This window comes from Notolabrus celidotus, chromosome 20, assembly GCF_009762535.1.
Source record: "Notolabrus celidotus isolate fNotCel1 chromosome 20, fNotCel1.pri, whole genome shotgun sequence".
Classification (NCBI taxonomy): domain Eukaryota; kingdom Metazoa; phylum Chordata; class Actinopteri; order Labriformes; family Labridae; genus Notolabrus; species Notolabrus celidotus.
In genome coordinates, this window is record NC_048291.1 from 3,243,648 (window position 1) to 3,253,032 (window position 9,385).

Consider the following 9,385-nt stretch of genomic DNA (forward strand, 5'->3'; position numbering starts at 1 on the left):
TTTTGGTTGAAACAGCGACCCTGTTAACTGGAGACTCTCAGCCGGATGCATCCCTCATAAACGTCTTTAGACGATCATTAAATATCTGATGAGGATATTGAATCTTAAAACTCCCTCTGTGTTTCTACAGCTGTGTAAACTCGTTCAGCTGAAGGTCTCCAGATTACAGGGTCACTTTTAAAACCGGAACACCGGGAGGAGAGACGCATTCACGGTGGGCTGAGAGAAGACTACTGTTACAAGCTGCTAAATCAAGAGAATCACAGCTTCTTCTTTTGAAAAGTACACACACATACAAATACACACATCACAGATGACACCACAGAAGAAGACGGACAGGCAGGTATCATTATGAGCAACACAACAGTTAGCCTGTTAGCATGAAGAGACTCAGCTGGTGCTGTTTTAGATGGTGCTATATTTCATCACAGATGGATTCACTGAATCAACACGTGAGAGGAGATAAGCGCGAGTAGCAAAGACGTTTCAACACGGCTTTAAAATCCTTTTGAACTCAAAAAGCCGCGGCAGAGATCGGCCGGTGTTTTGGTTTAAACAGTGACCCTGTTAACTGGAGACTCCCAGCTGAATGCATCCCTCAAAAACGTCTTTAACGATCATTAAATATCTGATGAGGATATTGAATCTTAAAACTCCCTCTGTGTTTCAACAGCTGTGTAAACTCCACAAACACTGACACGTTCAGCTGAAGGTCTCCAGTTTACAGGGTCACTTTTAAAACCGGAACAACGGGAGGAGAGACGCATTCACGGTGGGCTGAGAGAAGACTACTGTTACAAGCTGCTAAATCAAGAGAATCACAGCTTCTTCTTTTGAAAAGTACACACACATACAAAAAAGATAGAACAAATAAAAACTAATGAAAGAAAGAGAAATCAAGAGAATCACAGATGTGTGTGATGTTATTGTGGACGGCGGGAGGAATAAAAACACTGCAGGTTAATCTACCAATCAGACACGTTCAGCATTGCAGGCCCCGCCCCCTGAAAGTCCTGGGACCTTTGAAAAGTACTAGGGGCTTTTCAGGGGGGAGATTAACTACCCCTGAACTAAATGTAGACCCTGGTTCCTCCGGTTGAAACGCACGTAGTTCAGGGTGAAGTTGAAGTTGTGTGTCCTGTTTGCACACAGGATACCTGATGGTGTGTAGTCCTACATCCTGACTGCATGTCTCAGCTTAATCATAGTTTCTTTAGCATATTCAGATCCACTGATTGATTTGAAATGTATTTAGACCTTGTCAGATAAAAATGTGTAAGTTATTTTATTTGTGAAGAGGAAGTATCTCCCAGCACAACCAGGACCGTGTTAAGTAACAGTTCCTGCTTCAGTCCACATGGAGGCTTCACTGAGCCATCACTGGTTTTACTGGGGCCTCTATGCAAGAAGAAAATGAGCCCACACACATTGATGATGCTCATGAAGAGTGATTTTTCATCTCTGACCTCTTGGGGGAGCGCTGGCTGCAGGAATGTCCTCCGCTCACACACACACAGAGGAGTGACGACTTCAGCCGCTGGAGCGGTCAGCTCTCTGTAACTGCCTGCTCTAATACAACCATGAGAGGATATTGTGACAGGAGGGTTGTTAAAGCTTCTAAAATGTATTTTGGGTTGTTTGTTTAACCTTTGAACACATATGTCATCCACAGAGTCTGCAGGCTTGAATGAACTTTGATTTCAGAGTCTGACCTTTCAATTATAGACCAGCCAGGAAACATTCACCACCGCCTTGTTCTGCAGCACTTCCCCTCCAGTATCTCTCAGTTTACATTAAAACAAAACCTCTATGAGCTGAGGTCAAAGGTTAAGTATTCCTACGACAGGTGTCAGAACTCTGCAGTAAATGTGAGTTCTTTTAGAGATTAGTGGGGTAAGCGTTGAGCTGGTGATTAGTCTATTTTCTGGAGTGTGAAGAAGTGAGATGAAGATGCGTTCCCTATCAGAGCCGGGGCGCCATTTAAGGGTCTCAGCTGCAGCCAGGAGGGGCTCCTCTGTTAGGAAAGGGGTGAATGATAACCAGCTGGAGGAGTCAGAAAGTATTGATGTGCCTATCATCCATAAACCAGCAATGAGACTCTGCAATGAGTATTGAAGGCATGGTTTGAATGGAATGATCAGAGTGGGTTTACCTGAGGTTTCATATCAACATCTGACCCACATGAGGGATTTTATGAGAGATCTTTGGGTCCGGCACTCTAAGAGGGAACACATAATTCTAATTCATAAATATGTAGGGCTCTGTTTATTCAGTTTTTGTAGTCAACCCTGTTAGTTATGCTGTTTTTTAAAGCTTAGATGAAAAATAAATAAAAATAATAATAATAATATTAATAATAATTAGAAACATACATAATAATAATAATAATAATAATAATAATAATAATAATAATAATAATAATAATAATTAGAAACATACATAATAATAATAATAATAATATTAATAATAATTAGAAACATACATAATAATATTATTATTATTATCAATAATAATAATATTAATATTAATAATAATAATAATAATAATAATAATAATTAGAAAATAAAATAATCCTTGGTCTGATGGAACTTTTTGGGCATATGGATGTTGTTCATGTTGTTCAAAGGGAGAGTCCTTCAACCCTTAGAACACGGTCCTCAGAATTAAACATGGTGGAGGGAGCATCTTACTGTGGGGCTGTTTTGCAGCCTCAGGCACAGGGAGCCTTGTTCTGGTGCATGGCATCATGAAAAAAGAAAGTTATGTAGACATTTTGAGGGATAATGTGAAGAACTCTGCTCTTAGCCTAGGCTTTGGTCAGCGCTGGCTCTTCCAGCAAGACAATGATGCAAAGCTTACGTCAAAATTGGTCAAACAGTTCTTAAAGGACACCAAAACCAAAGTCCTGGAGTGGCCCGTACAGAGCCCAGATCTAAATCCTGTGAAGAATCTGTGGCGGGTGCTCAAAGTGAACGTCCATGCTCAGAAACCATGGATTTTGGATCAGCTGGAACAATTTGCATTGGAAAAATGGGCCAAAATCCCTCCAGAGACATGTGCCAACCTTATAGAGAACTACTTGAAGAGGTTGTTGTCAGGTGTGGCTCAGAACGGGTGCACTATTGACTACTTGGGGCCAGGGGGCTAATAATTTTGGACATGCCATTTTTACCTTTTCTTGTTTCAATTCATTGCATCAATAAAATCTCCAAGTCAAACATAGTGAACACAAACTATAAACACTTGTTTTTAATGCTCATTTTCATGGAGAAATCAAGAGTTTTATCTGATTTCACAAGGGGGGCTAATCATTTTGACCTCAACTGTACATTCTTGGGGCGCTAGTGGCCTAGCGGTCTAAGCGCCCATGTACAGAGGCTACTCAGGGGTCGCCAGTTTGATTCCCATTCGGTGGACCATCTCCTGCATGTCTTCCCCCGCTCTCTACTTCCCACATTCACTGTCCCTCTTCAGCTGTCCTCTCAAATAAAGGCAAAAAGGCCCAAAAATACAACTTGAAACTTGCATTCTTCATGACAATCATGATCCCCATCTGACCCTTTTTGACCCTTGAATGTTTTCCTGTGGTGCCGACAGCAGGTCAAAGGTTTGAATATTCATGAGGGGTGAATAATTATACAGAGAAGAGTAAGAAATGTCAAATCTCTCTGCTTGTTTGAATAATTTAGTTTCCTTTTTAATTGTAGGATTCATGAATAGGTTACTCTACAGTCATTGTTAATTGGCACAAAAGATCTCTTTGAATCCACCCCCTCCACGCTGAGTCTGGGAGTGGAAGCCACTTAAATATCACCTCATCAAACTCCCCGGCAGCTGCGTTCTTCACGTTCGTCATTGTTTATTTGCCGTGGAATGAGGAGAGACAGATCTGAGCAGAGCGGGTCACCACCGGTCAGATACACCTCCTCCACCTGAATCCCGCCTCAGTCCGAAGTCAATTATGCAGCCTGCTCGCCTCTCTTCACATTTTCTGCCTGGCTGCTGATTCAGAGAGAACCTCGTTCTGCTCCGTAAGGAATCAAGGAGGGAGGTAATCTGACGGGGACTCTTGTGGCGGGGGGAAAGAAAAAGGAGGCACTGGGGATCTTACCCTCTCTGATTGGAGGTCAGAGTCCTGGCCGGCACGAACAGGTCGGTAATTGTGTGCACACCATCTTTCCCGCCTGATCTGACCACGTTTCCGGCGTCTCCATCAGTCAGCTGTCACGTCACATCGACATCTTCATCCAGACTCAACCGCCTTAATAATGCAACCGCTGTAAAGCACCACAGAGACAGAGATGTGGAGGGTAGGGGTGAGCCCGACTAAGGATCTGCTTAGTGGAATCTGATTCATCAGATTTTGCCCATAGTCGACGAATAGTTGAATGTTTGTTGTTTTTCCTTATTGACCCAAAGTCTGCATGATGCTGACCGCATGACAATATTACACATAACCCTTTACAATTAAGAGACTCATAGCTTAAAGTAAAAGGGACAACAGAATATTATAAACATAAAACTTAGATGTTTTTAAATCTATATTGCAAAAACAACGAGGTGATGATGGAGAGAAAACTCAAATAAGGCCACCATCAGTTAAACATGGAACAACGCTCCACTATAGAATAAGGAATGTCATTTTAGTGTTACTTACAGGTTCAAAGAAGTCCCTGTCTTTAACTAAGTTATCCAGAAAGTCCCACACATCACTCCAGTCCGTTGAATTATTAATTGGCATGATTGAAGTCTCATGTGATTAAAAAGTGTATGAAGTTATTGGTTTTTTTGTCTGCTGCAGGACAAACACAGAAATACCCGGAGGTGGTTTTCGTAGGAACTGGATCAGCTCTCCCAATGAAGATCAGAAACGTCAGCGGCACTTTGATTAACATCAGGTGTGTAAATGAAGTTATGAAACCCTGCAAACTGAACCTGAAAATATGTAATATTCTATTAATTTGTACTGTTGTAGTTGCTATAAAACTAAATGAAGAGTGAAAAATGAGCCAGATTGTTTAAAGAACTCTGGCAGCACGACTCCAAATTGATGATTGTTACAAATAATTAGGGGTGAGCCCGACTAAGGATTTGCTTAGTGGAATCTGATTCATCAGATTTTGCCCATAGTCGACGAATAGTCCAATGTTTGTTGTTTTTCCTTATTGACCCAAAGTCTGCATGATGGTGACCGCATGACAATATTACACATAACCCTTTACAATTAAGAGACTCGTAAGCTACGAGTCTGGAGGGAGCATCTTACTGTGGGGCTGTTTTGCAGCCTCAGGCACAGGGAGCCTTGTTCTGGTGCATGGCATCATGAAAAAAGAAAGTTATGTTGACATTTTGAGGGATAATGTGAAGAACTCTGCTCTTAGCCTAGGCTTTGGTCGGCGCTGGGTCTTCCAGCAAGACAATGATCCAAAGCTTACGTCAAAATTGGTCCAACAGTTCTTAAAGGACACCAAAACCAAGGTCCTGGAGTGGCCCGTACAGAGCCCAGATCTAAATCCTGTGAAGAATCTGTGGCGGGTGCTCAAAGTGAATGTCCATGCTCAGAAACCATGGATTTTGGATCAGCTGGAACAATTTGCATTGGAAAAATGGGCCAAAATCCCTCCAGAGACATGTGCCAACCTTGTAGAGAACTACTTGAAGAGGTTGTTGTCAGGTGTGGCTCAGACCGGGCGCACTATTGACTACATATATAAACATAAAACTTAGATTTTTAAATCTATATAGCAAAAACAACGAGGTGATGAAGGAGAGAAAACTCAAATAAGGCCACCATCTGTTAAACATGGAACAACTCTTCTTTCTTTTCTTTTTTTAGGCTTCTAAGAAATAAAAGTGCAGAGACATGACCGACACTGGACTATACATTTTGAGGAGGAGACCCTACATCACCACCAGACCTCATAACTTTTGTAGTATAGTACACATGACTTTGGTGAAAGTATGCGACACAGAGCGTTGAAATTCCACGAAGCTCTGCTTTAAGAGTCTCTAAACCACGGACACCCAGCCGTCCCTGCATGTGCATCAAGTTTAAATCCTCAACACCTGAGAACACAGTCATCTGCTCAGATATTCACAAGAAGTCCCAGCACAAATCTCATCTGCCTGCTGCTCTGTAAATAAAAAACAAACCAGCAGACAGAAGGCAGCGCTGAACGTTCCTGTTTTTACAGAGAGCCGGATAAACTAACATTGATTTCTTGTTTTTCTCTTGTTTGTTTGTTATTATGGCATCCAGATAAAGACTTATGGAGGATTAAGGAGCCTATACTGGAGTAGTAAAATATGCTCATTATGCATTATTCACATCTTCTGGTGTAAAAGTTCACGTGCAAGTTTGAGCAGGGGAATTCTCCTTAACATCAAGTTCAAGATTCTCCTTTTCCAGACTTTGTTTTAATGGTGGTAGATGGACTTATATTGCACCTGACCGCAGCAGATCTGGTGGAAGTCCTGTGTAAGAAAACTTTGTGCTGAGCGTCTCTACAGAGGTGTTAGGAAGGTAAGCCGCTGCCTTCTAAGTTTAAAGTGACCCTTGTGGAATCTTGATTAATATCCTCTATTATAATCATGCATTTTCTTTAAATAGAATCATGTTTTTCTTATTATGCTCATGTATTCTTCTTTTAACAATTATATTCATATGTTTTCCATTTTATATGTTTTATTGAAGAAACCAGCAAATAGTAAGGCATAAGGCCAGAGATCTGTGCAGATCTCTGAATAAAGGTGACACTGAGGTCAGAGCCCCAGCTTCTGCAAGTTCAATGCAGGTTCAGCCCGGATGTGGTAAATTCATCTATTTATAAGTGGTTTTGCAAAGACCGAGAACCAACCCTAGCCTCATATTGCAGTTGAATGTAAGCGAAGGGGATTTTTGGTAACTATGCCAAACGCTTTGTGTTAGATAAAAGAGCCTGCGTACGCTTTTAAGAATTGTTAATATGTGCTTTTGATAACCACAAATGTCGTAAGATGAATACGATATGTGCAGACGTGTGCTTTTTGTAAACCACTAGACTGAGGTAATGTCTCTGTTGTTTCCAGGGTACGATGTTCACCTGACAAGACCCTTTGCTCACCCTTGATTGCAACTCACCCACACCTGTTACCCCCCCTCCTTTCTCCCCCTCCCTTTGTTCTTCCTTACGTCTGAACAACTGTATTAAGGTCATACGTACACATGTTTCCCCCCTCCCTTTTTCCTCCCTTATGTTTGAAGAACTATAAAGTATTGAGCATCTCTGTCACTCAGCGGAGAACTTCAGATGCTCTTGAGTATGCTGTAACTTCTCTCTCATGCTGCATGAATAAACTTTGTGTGTAAACTTTGATACTGAGTTCGAAGCCTCATTTCTGGTCACTGCTCCGCTGGACGATCGCCTCACGGCTGGCTCACCCTACCACACCCTTTATGATCCAAAAATGAACGTTAACTTTTAATTTAAAGGACGCACTTTGAGCTCCTTTTACATAATGACTTAACTTAGCAGAAAGCACTCTGAGCTGTGCAGATGAAGGAGAAGAGGCCTCTCTCCGGTTTCCTACAGAGTGGGAGTGATCATTTTATATTTTGCATTAAGTTGCAGAAGCAGAGTTTAAACATAATATACGACCCGGGTAAAGTCAGACCTTTACTTTCTGCAGAATTCCCTCCTCACAAGTCTTTGCATTCTAAACCCTGCTTCTGGATACAGCCTTCGTTTTGCGATGTCACGCTCTAAAGCAGCGGGTCAGTCCTCAGTTCTCTTGCTGCTGGATCTGTCTGCTGCTTTTGACACAGTAAACCACCAAATCCTCCTCTCTACACTCTCCTCACTTGGTATCTCAGGGTCTGCCCTCCAGTGGTTCAAGTCCTACCTCACAGGGAGATCTTTTAGAGTATCATGGAGAGGAGAAGTGTCCAATATGCATGGCTTATCAACAGGGGTACCTCAAGGGTCAGTGCTCGGTCCCCTCCTGTTCTCAATTTACACCACATCACTTGGTGCAGTGATCCGCTCCCATGGCTTTTCCTATCACTGCTATGCAGATGATACACAGCTTTTCCTGTCTTTTCCACCTGACGACACAACTGTCTCAGCCCGGATCTCATCCTGCCTTGCTGACATTTCTAAATGGATGAGGGAACGTCACCTACAGCTCAACCTGTCCAAGACTGAGCTTATTATCATTCCAGCCAGTCCCACTATGGACCCACAGATCAATATCCAGTTTGGATCACAAAACCTCATGCCCACTAAGTCTGCCCGAAATCTGGGTGTCATGATCGATGACCAGCTAACCTTCAGGGTTCATGTTGCCTCGATTGCTCGGTCCTGCCGTTTTTCCCTGTATAACATCAAGAGGATCAGACCCTACCTGACAGAACACGCAACACAGCTCCTGGTTCAAGCTCTTGTAATGTCACGCATTGACTACTGCAACTCTCTACTGGCAGGCCTCCCTGCATGCACAGTTAAACCTCTGCAAATGATCCAGAACGCAGCAGCAGCACGTCTGGTCTTCAACCATCCTAAGACAGCTCATGTCACGCCCCTGCTCATTTCGCTGCACTGGCTTCCAGTTGCAGCTCGCATCAGATACAAAACTCTAATCATGACTTACAAAGCAGGAACCAAAACCACTCCACTTTACCTGGAACCCCTCATCCAGGTCTACTGCCCTTCTCACCCGCTACACTCAGCCTCTGAAAAGCGCCTAGTGCTTCCAGCACACAAGGCCTCAAAATCACCAGCTGGACTCTTCTCTTCTGTTGCCCCTAAATGGTGGAATGAATTATCCAACTCCATTCGATCTACTTTCAAAAGACAGCTAAAGACCCAGCTCTTTAGGAAGCACTATGCACTTAGCTAGACTGTTCTCCACTGTTGTCCCCAGTGGCAGATCATGTCTTCCAGCTACAGTTGACTCACACTGTCCTGCTCTACTCTGGGAATCTGTGTTCAGGTCTTGAGTGACCCAGCACTTGGTACTTTGGTCATTATTGTGGTGATGTTAATTGTTGATGATGATAATGGAAGGTCTTAAATGGTTTGGTTCCTTCATTGTAGATGTTCCTTATTTACTTTTGTGCATTGCCTTTACACTGCTTGGCAGTACCTGCACCCAAATTGACTTGAAGCTCTTTGTTCCTCTTACTGATCTTGTTTTCTCTTGTCTAGATCTTTGCTTGTGTTGTTCTTGTTCTTGTATGTACGTCGCTTTGGATAAAAGCGTCTGCTAAATGACATTGTAACATTGTAATCCTGAAAGCCGGCACACAGAAAAAGATGGACCTTTCAAAAGAAGGGAGGAGAATCTAAGTGGAATGCAGCCATAGTGATTGACGTTAATTACACCTGTGCTCCTATACAAGTCAAAA